Source organism: Rutidosis leptorrhynchoides, chromosome 7, assembly GCF_046630445.1.
Source record: "Rutidosis leptorrhynchoides isolate AG116_Rl617_1_P2 chromosome 7, CSIRO_AGI_Rlap_v1, whole genome shotgun sequence".
In the NCBI taxonomy this organism is placed as follows: Eukaryota; Viridiplantae; Streptophyta; class Magnoliopsida; order Asterales; family Asteraceae; genus Rutidosis; species Rutidosis leptorrhynchoides.
Window position 1 is genome coordinate 103,651,038 of NC_092339.1, and position 20,363 is coordinate 103,671,400.

Below are 20,363 nucleotides of genomic sequence, written 5' to 3' on the forward strand. Positions count from 1 at the left end.
TGGTGTAGGATGAAATTTTAGTAGTTAGTGAAGGGCTGTTTGGTATATAATTTAATAGAAGTTGAATGTTGAGTCATTGGGATCATCTTTACTTAGCATTGGTTGCATCTTTTGAATGATTGGTTGTGTTGGATACTAAAAACAGTTTGACAGCAAGATTCATCAAATAATCCGAATAACAAGAATCCTTTTGGGGATCATTTGAATACTTGAATTTGTCTTTTAATAATATTAATATAATGTAGATATAGAATTATAGAATAGAATATATAATACAACAACAATATTCAATTTCACACATATGAGTTACTAGAGATGTGAGATATAGATAATCTTTTCTCTACCCTAAAGTAAAAGGGAAGCCGTTTACATATAAAGAAATACATCTCTCCACCCAAGGTAAAGAAAAAGTCATCTTTGCTACTATATAATGTAATGCAATATAATTTTCAAAGTTTTCAGTCTTCATTACGAGACGGACCGAACCCCTAATATGTAATGATTAACGTAAAACTTATATTCCCTTTTTTTTTCATAAACAAATGAATGATATTTAAATAATATTATCACAATTGTGAAGTTAGATGACGTAAGATACATATATGTTTCCTATTTTTGAGATAGTAATACTAACATTAATTATTATTTATATAATATTATTATTTATTATTTATAAAGTTGATCGTAATTAATATTGGTAACTTAAAACCATACATAGCGATAATTCGAGCCTCTTTAATACTACTACAAAAATAGCAAGGAAACCCCTATTAAGAATCTATTTTTTGAAAAGTCTAACAAAAACTGGTTTTAAAAGCCATAAGAAACCGATTTTGTAAGGTTTACTTTAAACCGGTTTCTTTAAACTACTTTAGAAACCTCTTTTAAAAAAAAAAAAAAAAAAACGTTCGCATTCTTTGAAACCTCTTTCTCCTAAAAAACAGGTCTCTTTACTTTTACTTTAGGAACCCCCTTATCGGTTTTAAACTTTTAGCACCTCTTTTTAATATTAATCCGGTTCCATATTTTGTTTTTTTTAAGCAAGATCAAAAGCGCCCAATAAAATATCAAAAATTGAGTCATTTCACATACTCCTATATCACTAAAGACCAAAATTCACTTTACGCTCACTATCTACTTTCGCATTTCCCTTCTAATTCACCATCACCCTCACTTCCACTACTTACTCATTCTCTAATTATCAAATCCTCAAAAAAACATTGTACTCATCATGGCCAGATTCCTTTTTAATACTACAAACTTTCTTCATTTTCAGATCTCAAAACATGAGTATTTTTCTAGATCTGAAACTCGCAATATAGGTTCCATCTAGCTTTGAACGAACAAGAACTGAAAATGACCTGCAAGAGAGGTTTCCACCCAGATCTGAACGAACAAGATTTATGATGATGATGGTGAAGAAATAAGTAATCATTTGAAGATGATGATGATGTTCTAGTACACAAAAGTTTTTAATGTTCAAGCAAATATTTCCTATTAAAAACTCCGTAGTTCTTCTCACTTGTAGAATTTTTATTTTTTGATATTGAAGAATGAGCTACAATTTTTATGTATAAGTTATATGTTTTGATTTAAATATACGTATGATATGACGTTATTAATGTATATATGGAGTATTGTACAAATTGATTTATCATTTACTGTATTTAGGATATGTATAAATGCATATGGAGTATAGTGTATTGGTGGTTGTTTATACATTTTGCGATTTACATTTTACAATGTCAAATAAATCAACATAAAAAAATATATAATCTGAATAAATTTTGTTATAAGTAAAAACAAATTAAATTCTATTTAAACTACAAAGAAAACGTATTTCAATTAAAAATATATTTCTTATACTCAGAAAAAAAAAACCGATTTTTAATTAAAAAGAGATCTCTATGCTCAAACAAAGGAACCAAGTTTTATACTTTTAAACTCCCACATAAAGAAATTTGTACAAGGTTCCTAAAGGTCAAAAACGTAATTCCTTTGCTTATTTTTTTTAGTAGTGTCAGGTATATTCGAATCTACTCTCAAACCACTCTCACTCTATCAATTATATCTATAATCTATAATATCTATAGTTTCTATTAAAATCATATAATGATCATATCATTATTAGGCTATTTCCTTTGTTAAGAAAAAATCAAAAATAAAAAGAAAAAAATCTAAGCCATCTTGATGATGTCATTAACATTAGTTAAATATTTTATTATTTTATTTAGAATTTTTATCATATATACTCTTCTTAACTTTAATAATACATATTTACCCACTTAAATATGATTATATCATATGAGCCCATTTTAAACATATAAACTCATCTTATTTACTCATTTATTCAATCTTAATGTGATACATCATTATGCCCTAATTTTTTTAGCGGCAATTATTCATGCTTGCTTTTTTTTCTTCTTTTCCGAGCTATGTACTATGATATTAACTACAATAATCGATACATGCTAATCATCTAATTCTCCTCAACAGTATAAAGCTATTATAAGGTGAGAATACATAATATGATCACTATTAGTTATCTTTATATATCCTTAGCTGACTGGAATTTTTTTATTGTTGTTAATTTCTCTTAATTGATAGGCTACGGTACTATAAATCACGTTTCGTCAAAAAATTGATATGTATATCTAACTAATTACAATTGTTTACTTCTTTTGCTCACATCACCAGTAGCACTTCAGTTATTGTTTTGACCAACAATATGATGAAATAACAATACTGATTTACATACATGTACAACGATATTACTATAATAATGAAAATGATAATGATCCACTTTTCTATTTTGGGCTGTCACATTTCAAGTATCTACTTGATATTTCAATCAATCAGAAGATGTTATTCTGGAGGGAAAATAATTTCTGATTTGTGGAGAATGAATTTAGTGGAATTTTCTAAAACTTTGTGCAAAAAGTAACTGGATACTTGTAGTCGGACGGAGGGAGTATTATTATATTATTATTATTATTATTATTATTATTATTATTATTATTATTATTATTATTATTATTATTATTATTATTATTATTATTATTATTATTATTATTATTATTATTATTATTATTATTATTATTATTATTATTATTATTATTATTATTCAAATATAGGTTTCTTTACTATATTAATTACGTTACATATATATACGAGATACATGTCTCAATAAATGTGGTAATGTAAATTTTATGATAAGAAAAATAATAATTGTGATCAAAATTGAAAGTAAGTGGTGATTTATTCTGACTAAGTTAAGTATATCAATATGTTTGTAAAAACAATGACAAGTTTCTTAGTCGGAATATGTGGTTCCACGGGTCATTAAACTTCACTTAATAAATAAAACACATCATTAAGCTGTTTCATTTAAACAAACCCGTAATTCCACGGGTCATTTCACTAGTATAATATAATAATGTATAATTAATTATTATTAATTAATTAATTAATTATTTATTATTTTTATTATTATTATTATTTTATTACTTATACACTAAATGTGGTGCCAACCGATCGATGTAGTTTTAGTTATTTTATATTGTAGTTTTGACTTCGCGTTCACATTACAACCGGTCTCTCAACTTTGCCTATATTTCCACAATAGTCCCTCAAGTTTACACTTTTTAAGAGGTCAAAAGTGTAAATATATAATTTAATTAAAATATAAGAAACTAATTCCACCCGAACTTATAACGGGACATATCTTCTCGCTGGGTGCGAGCTAAATTTTACAGAGACCACCGTTCAACTCGAAAAAATCTTCCAAACCCAATGGGACTAAGTATACGCGAAACGGACACTTCTCAAAAAAACGCTAAACACAACGACAACTCGTATCTTCCCGCTCGGCACGAGTTAAATTTTTCCGACATCAACGTCAGACTCGAAATAATTTTATGAACAAAACGAAACTAACCACGTTCGAAATGGACACTTTTTAAAAAACGCTAAACACAACAACAGCCCGTATCTTCCTCCTCGATGCGAGTTAAATTTTTCCGACATCACCGTTTGAAGGGACCCGTCCTAATCTATCTGGACGAATACATTACATTTGGTTACATCGCGAGGTACTTGACCTCTATATGATACATTTTACAAACATTGCATTCGTTTTTAAAAGACAAACTTTCATTGCATCAAAAGTTGACAGCATGCATACCATTTCATAATATATCCAACTATAAATGACTTAATAATATTCTTGATGAACTCAACGACTCGAATGCAATGTCTTTTGAAATATGCCATGAATGACTCCAAGTAATATCTCTAATATGAGCAAATGCACAGCGGAAGATTTCTTTCATACCTGAGAATAAACATGCTTTAAAGTGTCAACCAAAAGGTTGGTGAGTTCATTAGTTCATTATAATCATTCATCATTTTTATAGACCACAAGATTTCCTTTATTCAATAATCATACACACGCAAGTGTTTAAAAATCATTCATATGGATTGAACACCTGGTAATCGACATTAACAAGATGCATATAAGAATATCCCCTATCATTCCGAGAAATCCTTCGGACATGATAAAACAACATCGAAGTACTAAAGCATCCGCTACAACGGATGGGGTTTGTTGAGCCCAATAGATCTATCTTTAGGATTCGCGTCAATTAGTAGACTAGTTTACTAATTCTTAGGTTACCAAGTAAAAGGGGCATATTCGGCTTCGATCATTCAACCATATAATGTAGTTTCGATTACTTGTGTCTATTTCGTAAAACATTTATAAAAAATTGCGCATGTATTCTCAGTCCAAAAATATAAAGGGTAAAAAGGCAAATGAAACTCACCATATTGTATTTTGTAGTAAAAATACATATGACAACATTGAACAAGTGTAGGGTTGGCCTCGGATTCACGAACCTATTATTCAATCATGTATATTAATACATGTAATGGTAATCGAACAAGTTTATATATATGTGATTTATTAAATATATCATTTTTATATTAATGATATATATACGTCTCATATGTATATAAAACTGGTCATTTTGTTATGTTTTATGTTTTAAATATATTTTTATGTAAGTATATATCATTTGTTTGTAAAAAAAAATAGTATTTATAGTAATACTAAAATTATATTAATATCGATAAAATGATAATAATTAATATACTTAATATTACTAAATAAGGTATTATTGTTAATAATTATATTAATGATAATAATAATGATATTTATAATAATAACTGTAAAAATATAAATTTTTCGATTAATGATACTTAAGATAATGATTTTAGTAATTATATATTAATAGTACTCATTACAATATAAATAATCATACTTATAATGATAATAATAATAATGATTGTGATACTTATAATGATAATTTGTAACATTAATAATAATTATAATACTAGTAATAATACTAATAATAATGTTATCAATTATAAAATGATACAAGTGTTAATTTTAATGAAACTAATATTAACTTTTATCATTTTCATAGAAATATTAATGATAGTACTAATAATCTTAGTCCTAATAATGATAATAATACTATATTAATAATAACAATAAAGTTAATGATATTTATTAATACTAATGATAATAATAATTGTAATACTTATACTTATAAATATAAATATGATAATAATAATGCTAATAATAACCATATTAATAGTAATAATCATAATAATAATCATAACAATTATATTAACAACAACAACAACAATAATAATAATAATAATAATAATAATAATAATAATAATAATAATCAATTAAAAATGTAAACTACCTCAAATAATCGGTTTTTTTTTAAAAAACTGTCACAAGTCAGAATCGAACCTTCGACCTGTCGCTTAACTCGACCCACCCTTAACCATCTGCTCTTCGATGTTTATCTTGTTTTAACCTCTCCCCTAAACTATATAACTCGTATTTATTTTCATTCCCTTTTTACCCTCTTCTTCAGTTATAATCGAATCAAAATCATACTCAAGATCATAACAGCGAAATACAATTTGAATTAAGACTTGAGTTTTAATTATAGACAACCTGGGTTGGATTCTTTTGTTCAACAAACAAATATATATATATATATATATATATATATATATATATATATATATATATATATATATATATATATATATATATATATAGAAAAATTTTCAGCAGTCGCTGAATGGAAAAAAAAATATGAAGAACACAAAATCAGTTTTTAACATAGAGATGTTTTGAGACCTCAGATCCTTCATGAAATATCTTCTAAATCGTCATTACAACACTCTTGTATTACCAATTGAACCAGAAACAACGTCTACATTATGAATTTGATTTATAAAGACTCAGTTGACTTTTTGATTGTAATCTTTGACTCGAAAATTCGGATTCAATACATTGAATTGTGATTTGAAACTTTACAGAAAGTTCGACCATATGAATCCTATCATAACTGTTTTAATATATTTTGAAGTTTAATTCAAAATCGAATTATGAGTAAAAAGTTTTAGCGTACTGAGGCGTCGAGTTTCTTTTTGAATGGATTTTTCTGTTTTTCTTTCTTTTACTGATTGCATATATTATTATATAAGGAAAGACTTTTTGTTTGTAATGTAATTGAAGTTGACACATAATAATACACAGACAGGAAATAAAAAATGAGCTGTAGAAGAATGGAAAAAAAAGAAAGATAAAGCAGATAAGAGCAGATCGAATATAAAGAAGAAAAGGAATATATATATATATATATATATATATATATATATATATATATATATATATATATATATATATATATATATATATATATATATATATATATATAATAGTGGTGTAAAAAGAATCACGCGTAATATCTGTATTTATATTATGTTCTATCATTTATATTAATAATTAATATATTAATATTAATAATAATAATATTGTTAATATTATCAATAATAATAAAATTACTAATAATAATAATTTAATTAATAATAATAATAATATCAAATAATAATAATAATAATAATACAATTAATAATGATAATATCAATAATAGTAATAATATTGATGGTAGAAATAAAGATACTAATTTTTAAGAATAATGGTAATAATTCTACTATGATAATATTAATAATAATAATAATAATAATAATAATAATAATAATAATAATAATAATAATAATAATAATAATAATAATAATGATGATGATGATAATAAAGTTAATAATAATAATAATATTTATTATAATAATACTAATATTATTACTGATAATAATAATATTAGTAATAATAATACTATAACAGCTTATATATCAAATTTTCATATCTATATGTTATGTATTGAAAATATTACTATTAATATTACTGATTTTAACATTAATATTAATATTAATATTGATAATACTAATGAAAGTAATAATAATATTAACATGACAACTATATTTCTAACTTGTAATTACATTTAATATATTAACTCTACATATTATTAATCATGTGATATTTACCAATTATGTAATATATATTATATGACAACACATATTGAATATTTAATATTTATACATTTTAATATATTACAATTTATATACAATCAATAATTATGTATGGAAATTAGATATACATATATGTTTCAACTAATATATATATATATATATATATATATATATATATATATATATATATATATATATATATATATATATATAAAATTGTGTTTTAAATTATCAAGTAGATAAATATATTAATTATATATATTGAATCAAGTAATCACAGAGTATAACATTTATTACTTTGTTAACATTGATAAATTATGTATATTCACTCTATTTTCTATATTTAAATAAATAGTTTTAAATATCAAGTTTAAGTTTTATGTCATAATTACATAATAGTTCTTTAATATAATTAATTTATAATATATAATTATTTACATGTATAATATTTATATATACACTTCTATTTACGATTACAGGTTCGTGAATCGTCGGAAATAGTCAAAGGTTAATTGAATCCATGAAAACAGTTTCAAAATTTTGTAACTCAATATTACAGACTTTGCTTATCTTGTCGAAATCATATAAGATTTAAGTTTAAATTTGGTCGGAAATTTCTGGGTCGTCACAGTACCTACCCGTTAAAGAAATTTCGTCCCGAAATTTGAGTGAGGTGGTCATGGATAACAATAAAAATGGTTTTATGATGAAATGAAGTGATAAATAGAGTTTTATCATTACTTGTAATATAGATTAAACGATTCGGTTACTTGAAGCGTATGAATGAAGCTATCGCAAAAGATTGAAATAGGAAAAGTAAAGATTCGTCTTAACCTTCGACAGAGTCAAGGTTGAATTTAGAAAAATAAGGTGCGTCTTAACTTTTGACGTTGTCTTGATTGAATTCCGGAATTCAAGGGTTTTAAAGAAAATCTTCGAAATCTAAAAGATTTGATTCTTCGGCGAGTGAGGAAATTAAGATCTCGTTAATTAAATACGGTGATCTGCCTCGATTACTCTGTCTAATATTTCCATTATAAATTAAACTCTTCCGTTCCATTATTCTCACCATTCCTATACTTTCTTTCTTAATTCATATATCCAAAAGATTGTGAAAATGCTTAATCCCGTTCTAATCCTTGATATTTTTCTAATTATCATTTATGTCGTCCTTCTTTTCAATCTTCCACCGGAAAAATCTGTTTGCTTCTACTATTACCTTGAGGTGATGCTATTCTTAATTCTACCGTGTCTTTATATTGCTATTCGTATTAATATCCACGGTTTATAACCTCCGTGTTGTTATTGGGCTTTATATTTTCTCTTATATTTCGGAGCTCTTTGCCTTTTTATTCTTTTCTCAAACTCTAGTAAGGTGAGTAACGGTCCAGAATTCGTAAGTATGAATTTCGGAATGAACATAGTTAATATTCTAAGAAAGAATTAGTAATAACACAATCTGATTTGTTAAATCACCAGAATTCAAGAGAAAAGATAGAACTATCAAGAAAATATGTTCTTGATCTGTTTATAGATTAGATAGAATGTAAGAGTCGTGTAACATGGCACATGATGACGTTATGGTCTGTGAACCATCACGTTCCATTAGAAACTCAGCATGACTTACTGTAATATAATCACGTTGATCAAGTGTCATTATATTATACTAACTCATGCATCAATTTCTAACACTACTTCAAAAACATTCATAGTTTAAACTCGAAAGTTTACATAATATAGAAACTAACAGTTTCTTATATGATGTAACACTGATAGCACAAAGAGATTAATGATTTCAGGTAAGAATAGTTATGAAAATATTTTTAGAAATATGGAGGATATTTATAATGAAAGATACGACGATATCTTGGAGTTTCTAATATCGAAAGATGGTGAAGAAAATTTGTCCGCAAGAGTTTAGAGTCAGAAGCAAGGTATTTGATAATGACTTCAGCAGAAAAGGAATCATTTGGATTCTTTGAAGGTAGGTTTAGTCTTCGTGACTTGTCCACGGCTTCCTTCATAGTTTCGCATAATTCGTTTTTCGGTACTAAATTTTCTATTGATCGTTTCCAACATTCCATTCTTTATTATCAAACTTTTGGCCATTTAGACTATCTATGATTTTGCTGTTTCCTCTGCATTTAATGCTACCATATCTGAATCATTGGTTATCAATCCGATGTGGTTTCAAGAGAATTGTGTTTTTAGATGATTAAACGCTGATGGTAATATGGTGGAATATAAAAGGTGCCCTGATAACAATAAAAGAGCATGCATATATATCAAGGTTATAATAAGGTTATTTCGAACGAAAAGTCAAAGTTGACTTGCTGAAGCTGTGACAAAATTTGCTACTTTGAAAGGGATTATCAAGTTATTTTGGGTAATAATAACACTAAGGAATTAGCACAACTACATGTTAAACGTTTACTCAGTTTCCGAGAGTTTTTCAGATGCATAACTATATGCATCAATCTTTCCTTCCGTAGATGAAGTGCGGTTGATTCATCTTCTCGATTTAGGTATTTTCAAGAATCATGAAAGGTTTGAACGCAAATTGGAATCGTCAAGATACAAATGAGGTTTAAGATGAAATCAAGTGGCAAACTTGAAGAAGTGTTTAGTTTCATATGTTATAATCAATATTTTAATTCATTTTAATTGTCCAATGTTATTAGTCCACAGTCGATAGTCCACGGTTAACAGTCCAATAATTCATATATAATTTAATATATAATATTCGAATTAATCAATACGTATCGTGACCCGTGTACATGTCTCAGACTCGATCACAACTCAAAGTATATATATTATTGTAGAATCAACCTCAACCTTGTATAGAGAACTCGATCATTACTGCATATAGAGTGTCCGTGGTTATTTCAAATAATATATATATATATATATATATATATATATATATATATATATATATATATATATATATGCGTCGATATGATATGTCAAAACCTTGTATACGTGTCCCGATATTTAAAGTGCGTAAAATAAATACAGAAATTAAATGACGATAAATAAAATGCGTAAAGTAAATAACAGAAATTAAATAACGATAAATAAAATTGCGATAATTAAATTGCGATAAATAAACTGCGATAAATAAATTGCAATAATTAAATTACGATAAATAAATTGCGATAAAATAAAATGTAATACAGAATTAACAGTTAGCTAGGAAAAGTTAGCTAGGATCTTGTTAGCGTGGTTTCTTAACAAAATTTCATATTGTTAATTAGTATGTTTCTAATCAATTTTTATTGTGTCCATTATTTCTTCATTATGCCACTTGTTGGATTCTGATAGGTCAAAATCCAAATATGAAATTTGAATGAAAATGGTTATTATGTGGTGAACGAATACGTATGTCTGTGGATGTAAGTAGGATAGTAAATGACTGTTGAATCAGATTCGAAGAATGTACAGTGTAACTTATTAAGGTGAAATCTTAATATTCCTCAGGTATTACCTACCCGTTAAAATATTTTCACCATTAACAGTTTGTACAGAAGAATTTTTAATTACCATCTTTATGAAAACAAATATACGTATATATTTTCTTCAGATGTAATCATGGATTTAATGAGTCAATATGATATTAAACTTATTTGATTTACTGTTAGAACGAGAATATATATAATCTCTAATAAAGATAAATGAGGTAGAACGATACGTAGAACGAAGATCATACTCGAAGTACATATGGTGATATTGAGGCGTGTGATGTTGAGGCTTATGTTATTGGTGGTACTGGTGTTGTCGGTGCTGTTGCTGAAGCTTGTAGGTTTTGCACCATGTTTTCCAAATTGATTACTAGGGAGCGAAGCTCGTTGACTTCTTCGATTACTCCGGGATGATTGCCGGTAGGAACGAGCGAATGAATAAGGTTTAGAATCTGAGTTATGATATAGTCGTGGCGAGATATTCTGGAAATGAGAGAGAAAATGGTATTTCAAACAGGTTCGCCGGTAAGTGCTTCAGGTTCTTCGCCAAAAGGGCAATGTGGTGGATGGAAAGGATCGCCTTCTTCGCGTCTCCATTGATTAAGTCGACTACGAACCCATCTCCAATTCATCTAGAATAAATGATGGCTAATTGGTTGATTCATTCCGGTTACACTGCTTTCGGAGCTCGAGTGGAAATCCATATCGGAATAGCTGTCGGAATAACTATCGGAATAGCTATCGAAATCTGAGGGACTCGAACTGGTTGAGGGATTTATCTCGTACGATTAAATGAAGTATTTTCGATAAGAATTAGATTATAGGATGTAGATTAGTACCCTGCAATACATAATTTACATATGCATATATAATACTAAAATCTCATAAGTTACGGAGGAATCTACAGAAGCTGTCAGGTAAAGGTAACAGTAACAGATACGCTAAGATATGAATTATCAGATACGCTAAGATATGAATTTTTTCTATACACTATTCATGCAGTCAATGCAGTAAAACGTGTCTAGACTAAGAATGATAAGCTGGTAATTTCCTAAGGATGATAAGCAGGTAATTTTTAACATGAAATGATAAGCAAAACTTTTGACATGCACACACGGTCGAAGTCCAGACTCACTAATGCATCTAAACAACTATCAGTTAGACACACTAATGCAGACCTGGTTCGCTAAGACCACCGCTCTGATACCAACTGAAGGGACCCATCCTAATCCATCTGGACGAATACATTACATTTGGTTACATCGCGAGGTACTTGACCTCTATATGATACATTTTACAAACATTGCATTCGTTTTTAAAAGACAAACTTTCATTGCATCAAAAGTTGACAGCATGCATACCATTTCATAATATATCCAACTATAAATGACTTAATAATATTCTTGATGAACTCAACGACTCGAATGCAATGTCTTTTGAAATATGCCATGAATGACTCCAAGTAATATCTCTAATATGAGCAAATGCACAGCGGAAGATTTCTTTCATACCTGAGAATAAACATGCTTTAAAGTGTCAACCAAAAGGTTGGTGAGTTCATTAGTTCATTATAATCATTCATCATTTTTATAGACCACAAGATTTCCTTTATTCAATAATCATACACTCACAAATGTTTAAAAATCATTCATATGGATTGAACACCTGGTAACCGACATTAACAAGATGCATATAAGAATATCCCCTATCATTCCGGAAAATCCTTCGGACATGATAAAACAACATCGAAGTACTAAAGCATCCGCTACAACGGATGAGGTTTGTTGAGCCCAATAGATCTATCTTTAGGATTCGCATCAATTAGTAGACTGGTTTATTAATTCTTAGGTTATCAAGTAAAAGGGGCATATTCGGATTTGATCATTCAACCATATAATGTAGTTTCGATTACTTGTGTCTATTTCGTAAAACATTTATAAAAAAATTGCGCATGTATTCTCAGCCCAAAAATATAAACGGTAAAAAGGTAAATGAAACTCACCATATTGTATTTTGTAGTAAAAATACATATGACTACATTGAGCAAGTGTAGGGTTGGCCTCGGATTCACGAACCTATTATTCAATCATGTATATTAATACATGTAATGGTAATCGAACAAATTTATATATATGTGATTTATTAAATATATCATTTTATATTAATGATATATATACGTCTCATATGTATATAAAACTGGTCATTTTGTTATGTTTTATGTTTTAAATATATTTTTATGTAAGTATATATCATTTGTTTGTAAAAAAATAGTATTTATAGTAATACTAAAATTATATTAATATCGATAAAATGATAATAATTATAATACTTAATATTACTAAATAAGGTATTATTGTTAATAATTATATTAATGATAATAATAATAATATTTATAATAATAACTGTAAAAATATAAATTTTTCGGTTAATGATACTTAAGATAATGATTTTAGTAATTATATATTAATAGTACTGATTACAATATAAATAATCATACTTATAATGATAATAATAATAATGATTGTGATACTTATAATGATAATTTGTAACATTAATAATAATTATAATACTAGTAATAATACTAATAATAATGTTATCAATTATAAAATGATACAAGTGTTAATTTTAATGAAACTAATATTAACTTTTATCATTTTCATAGAAATATTAATGATAGTACTAATAATCATAGTACTAATAATGATAATAATACTATGTTAATAATAACAATAATGTTAATGATATTTATTAATACTAATGATAATAATAATTGTAATACTTATACTTATAAATATAAATATGATAATAATAATGCTAATAATAACCATATTAATAGTAATAATCATAATAATAATCATAACAATTATATTAACAATAACAACAACAACAACAACAATAATAATAATAATAATAATAATAATAATAATAATAATAATAATAATAATAATAATAATAATCAATTAAAAATGTAAACTACCTCAAATAATCGGTTTTTAAAAAAAAAACTGTCACCTGTCGGAATCGAACCTTCGACCTCTCGCTTAACTCGACCCACCCTTAACCATCTGCTCTGCCATGTTTATCTTGTTTTAACCTCTCCCTTAAACTATATAACTCATATTTATTTTCATTCCCTTTTTACCTTCTTCTTCAGTTATAATCGAATCAAAATCATACTCAAGATCATAACAGCGAAATACAATTTGAATTAAGACTTGAGTTTTAATTATAAACAACCTGGGTTGGATTCTTTTGTTCAACAAACAAAAAAAAAAAAAATATATATATATATATATATATATATATATATATATATATATATATATATATATATATATATATATATATATATATATATAGAAAAATTTTCATTGGTCGCTGAATGGAAAAAAAAATATGAAGAACACAAAATCGGTTTTTAACATAGAGATGTTGATAATGCTAAAAACAAACATATATTTCATTGCATTATCCCTCAAGAAAGACAAGCTTTTAGTTGCAATTGTTCTATTTACAAGTGATATTCGTTTAAATAATAAAAGGTGAAGACAAAAGACAGATTCGACGATTTGAAGACACAAATGACCAAAAACCTCAAAAGTATAAAGTACAATTCAAGAGGTTCAAATTAATGATGAGAAACGTCTAAAAGTTACAAGAGTACGAGCCGCAAAAAGCAAAATACAAGATATTAAATTGTACGAAAAGACGTTCGAAAATCCGGAACCAGGACCAGAGTCAACTCTCAACGCTCGACGCAACGGACTAAAAATTACAAGTCAACTATGCACATGAATATAATATAATATATAATTAATTGTTAAAATTATATATATATATATATATATATATATATATATATATATATATATATATATATATATATATATATACCGTCGACAAATAAACAAACAAAAGTATGTGAGCTAGATTCCTGCTCCATGCGATCGCATGGCCTGGAGGCCTAAATCCCATGCGATCGCATGACCAACTTTTTCTGGCCACATTCCTATAAAAGGCAGTCTGATGCTCGAGTACCATATACCATCTATCCTCTTTATCACACACACACACACACACACACACACACACACACACACACACACACATATATATATATATAATTATATTTTAATTTTAATTTTAATTTTAATTTTAATTTAAGATTAATAATAATAAGGGTATGTTAGCGAATGTTGTAAGTGTGTAAGTCAAAATTCTGTCCGTGTAACGCTACGCTATTATTAATCATTGTAAGTTATGTTCAACCTTTTTAAATTAATGTCTCGTAGCTAAGTTATTATTATGCTTATTTAATGCCGAAGTAATCGTGATGTTGGGCTAAATATTAAAGACGGGGTAATTGGGCTTTGTACCATAATTAGGGTTTGGACAAAAGAACGACACTTGTGGAAATTAGACTATGGGCTATTAATGCCCTTTATATTAACTAAATGATACCTCGTTAATTTAATATATAGACTTATAATTTGACGTATTTATATATAACCACATACGCTTGACTGGGTACGGTGGGCGGGATATCTATAAATACCAATAATTATTCATTTGACCGGACACGGGGATGGATTAATAATCAATAGACTTGTTGAAACAGGGGTGAATTACTTACAAGGGTAATTGGTGTAATTGTTAACAAAGTAATAAAACCTTGGATTACATGCAGTCGATAACCTGGTGTATTCATTAAACAAAGTATTAAGACCTTGTTACAGTTCGAATCCCCAGTTAGTTGGAATATTTGACTTCGGGTATAAGGATAATTTGACGAAGACTTTTGCACTTTATATTTATGACTGATGGACTATTATGGACAAAACCGTATGGACATATTGAATAATCCAGGACAAAGGACAATTAACCCATTGTAATAAACTAAAATCAATACGTCGAACATCATGATTATGGAGGTTTAAATAAGCATAATTCCTTTATTTCATATTTAATTGCACTTTTAATTATCGCACTTTAATTTATTGTCATTTTAATTATTGCACTTTTTAGTTATCGCAATTTTATTTATTGTTATTTTATTTATCGCACTTTAATTTATCGCACTTTAATTATTGTTATTTACTTTAAGCTTTAAATTAAGTCTTTTATATATTTAACATTTTACATTAGGTTTTAACTGCGACTTAAGTTTTTAAATCGACAAACCGGTCATTAAACGGTAAAAACCCCCATTTATAATAATAATAATACTACTTATATTTATATTTATATTTATACAAATATAGTTTTAAAAATATAGCGTTAAACTTGGCTAGCTCCCTGTGGAACGAATCGGACTTACTAAAAACTACACTACTGTACGATTTGGTACACTACCTATAAGTGTTGTAGCAAGGTTTATGTATATCCACTCTATAAATAAATAAATAACTTGTGTAAAATTGTATCGTATTTAATAGTTTTTCATAATAAATATATAACTATTTCGTATACACCTCTACACACATCAAGTATTTTTGGCGCCGCTGCCGGGGACTGCTTAAACGCCGGAAGCGAAACGCTATAAAAAAAAAGAATTTTAAAAATTCTTAGTTTACTTTTGTAAAAATACGCTTTTGTAAAAATACGTTTTAAATATTAAAAATACAAAAATATAAAAAGAAAAACAATATATATATTTTTTTAAGAATTGTTCAAAATATATAAATTATAAATATTTCTATTTCTATTTTTAGTTTGTAAAAATATAAGTTTTTATTTCATTTATATAAATATTTTATATAAATATTAAAACAGAAAAAAATATATATATAAAAGTTTACGGCCCGGTACTGTAGCAGCCCAAGATCAGGCCTGGTATCCGATCTCATGCGATCGCATGATCCCAAGCCATAAAATCCATGCGACCGCATGACAGGTTCTGACACGCCCAATTTGACCTAGTTCTGCATTAATTACGGGTATAATTTAATTATTATAATTATTATAAACCCTAATTAGTTTTAGTTTATTTTAATATTTAGTTTAGTTTTTAGTTTTAATTTGTAATTTAAGTTTTAATTAATTTTGTATTATAACTAGTTTTATTAAATTATAAAATTAATACTTTTATAAAATAAATAATATAAAAATAATATTTTTTATAAAAATTAGTTATTTTTATCATTTTTGTCTCTTTTTATAAATTGTATATTTTTATTATTTAGTACGTAATATGTATTTTTATCGCTCGTAACTAGTTTTAAACTTAGTTTTTGCCGTAATTATTTTTATTTCTAGATTTTTAGGCTTTGCCGTAAAATCCCTTAAGTGCTTTTTCTTTAGACTAAGATTTAGGTGCTTTAGAATTTTGCGACGCCGTTTTATAAATTTTAGTACTTTTTAAGTTATTGTCATTTTGGATATAGAATTCCTTTTAAGCTTTAATACTTTTAGACGCAATTTTTTATAATACTTTTGACGTTTTTCGACGCGCTCTTTTTCTTTCTTATTTCACGACACTCTAGTTTTTAGGACATAGAATTTTCTATTTCTTCTCTAAAATTTCTTTAAACTTCGACGAAAAATTATTTTAAGTGGTTAAATTGATAGACATCCAAAATTTTCTGGTTCGTAGTAATAGTTGGATTTGTTAGTGCCGAGTTGTGGGCTTCCGATTTAAAGGGTCCTGTCTACCTGCTGCATCTATTGGCTATTCAAAACGTGGGCAAAATCAGAAAAGTCTATTAATTTGATAACTTATATAATTTTTATCTTTTATAACTAATAGGATATTCAGTGAATGCACTGAGCAAAACGTTCACCACCTTTTATACATTCGCCACCTGTAACTCGATCAAGACATCTAGCCAATATTGTTGCCGTTGATTTTTCTTTAGAATCGTCATCCAGTCGACCAAGTACTCCAATTCAAATTTCCGATAATTCATTTTTTGAACCCGACCTCACAATTGAGAATCCGGAGGATATTCAGGGGAAATTCAGAGATCCTGAACCATTAATCTTTCCTCCGGAACCACCAATCATTCAAACAGAGATTGTCGAGGAACCAACCATTAAATCAGAATCCTCTAGTGATTCAGATTCAACAAATTCAATCATGAAAAATCTTGAACCTCTAAGTACGGAAGACCGAATGAGAGCTAAACGCACTGGCCAAGGTCACGCAATTACTCAACCAGACATTAATGTGCAAGATTATGAAATCAAAGGACAAATCCTACACATGGTAACTAATCAATGCCAATTTAGTGGTGCACCGAAGGAAGATCCAAATGAACATCTTCGTACCTTTAATAGGATCTGTACTTTATTTGAAATCAGAGAAGTGGAGGATGAACAGATATATCTCATGTTATTTCTCTGGACTTTAAAGGGAGAAGCCAAAGATTGGTTAGAATCGTTATCTGAAGGGGCGATTGATACATGGGACGTTTTTCTTAAACAATTCTTTCCGGCATCTAAAGCCGTGAGACTTCAAGGAGAAATTGTTACGTTCACACAAAAGCCAAATGAAACTTTATATGAAGCGTGGACAAGATTTGGAAAGTTATTAAGAGGATGTCCGCAACATGGTTTAGACACTTATCAAATAGTACAAATATTCTACCAAGGATGCGATATCACTACACGAAAAGACATCGATATAGCAGCTGGTGGTTCCATTATGAAGAAAACCGCAACTGAAGCTTACAAAATTATTGATAACACTGCTTCCCACTCACATGAGTGGCACCAAGAAAAAGATATCGTTAGATCATCTAAAGCAGCTAGAGCCGATTCTAGCCATGACTTTGATTCCATTTCCGCAAAGATAGATACTGTCGAGAGACGAATGGAAAAGATGACTAAAGATATTCACTCAATACGAATTAGTTGTGAGCAGTGTGGAGGACCACATTTGACAAAAGATTGTCTCAGTATTGAACAAACAATGGAACAAAGAGAGAATGTTTCATACATGAACCAAAGGCCTGGAAATAATTATCAAGGTAATTATCAACCGCCAAGACCAATCTACAATCAAAATCAGAATTATAACCAAAATGTTCCATACAACAACCAACAAGGTCCTAGCAATCAACAAATATCTAACAATACTTACAATCATCAAAGACCTATTTTTCAAAACAAACCACCACAAACCGATGATAAAAAGCCAAATTTAGAAGATATGATGTCAAAGCTAGTTAAATCTCAAACTCAGTTTTTCACATCTCAGAAACAAACCAATGAACAAAATGCTCAAGCATTTAGAAATCAACAAGCTTCTATTCAAAATTTGGAACAAGAAGTAAGTAACCTATCAAGGTTGATAGGTGAAAAAAAACTGGGGAGTCTACCTAGTGATACAAGTGCTAACCCCCGGAATGAAACAGCTAAAGCCATTACCACAAGAAGTGGTATTACACTTAAACCACCTGAAATACCTGTAATTTCTAACGACGCTATTCCTACTCCACAAGAACCACAATCTGAGCAAGAAAAGGAAAAAGAACCGGTAGTTGAAAAGGTTAATGAAGATAACACAGTTAAGGCTAAACCTTATATTAAACCATACCAACCACCACTTCCTTACCCGAGTAAAATGAGAAAAGAAAGACTTGAAGCCGAGCAATCCAAATTCTTGGATATGTTTAAACAAATAAATGTAAATCTTCCTTTCATTGATGTGATATCAGGAATGCCTAGATATGCTAAATTTCTGAAAGATCTAATCACAAATAGAAAGAAAATGGAAGAACTCTCGGCTATTACAATGAATGCTAATTGTTCTGCAGTGTTGTTGAATAAGATACTAGAAAAATTATCTGATCCATGAAGTTTCACAATTCCATATTTTCTGGGTAGTCTTAGTTCAATAGAAGCATTGGCAGACTTAGGTGCTAGTATAAATCTAATGCCGTATTCACTATACGCTAAACTAGACCTTGGAGAATTGAAACCAACACGAATAAGCATACAACTAGCCGATCGATCAGTAAAATATCATAGAGGGATAATGGAGAACATGCTAGTTAAAGTTGTTACTTTAGTATTTCCAGTAGATTTTGTTATTCTGGACATGGAAGAAGATTCTCGAGTTCCTCTCATATTAGGAAGACCATTCTTAAACACGGCTAAAGCAATAATAGACGTGTTCGGTAAGAAATTGACCCTAAGTATAGAGGACGAGAGTGTTACCTTTTCTGTTGATAGAGCCATGCAACAACCGCAATCTGCAGATGATACATGTTATTATATTCAAACGATAGATTCACATGCAGAATTGTTAGAAGAATTTTTAGAATTACAAGGATCAGGAGAATGTTCTTTAGGAGAAGGAACTGAACCAGTTGATGAAGCTGAAATGTTAGCCACACTCATGGTTAATGGATATGAACCAACAACAGAAGAAATTCAAATGCTAAAAGAAGAAGACAGATATCGATACAAATCATCGATAGAAGAACTACCGACATTAGAGTTAAG

The 20,363-nt window shown here is 28.0% G+C and overlaps 1 non-coding gene across 1 annotated transcript; it reads right to left on the bottom strand.

Moving 5' to 3' along the window:
* Window positions 1-18,363: 18,363 nt before the first annotated feature.
* On the bottom strand, window positions 18,364-18,470 carry LOC139860759 (small nucleolar RNA R71). Its single transcript, XR_011763381.1, has one exon. It is a non-coding gene; the product is annotated as a small nucleolar RNA R71 (small nucleolar RNA).
* Between the last annotated feature and the right edge of the window lie 1,893 nt (window positions 18,471-20,363).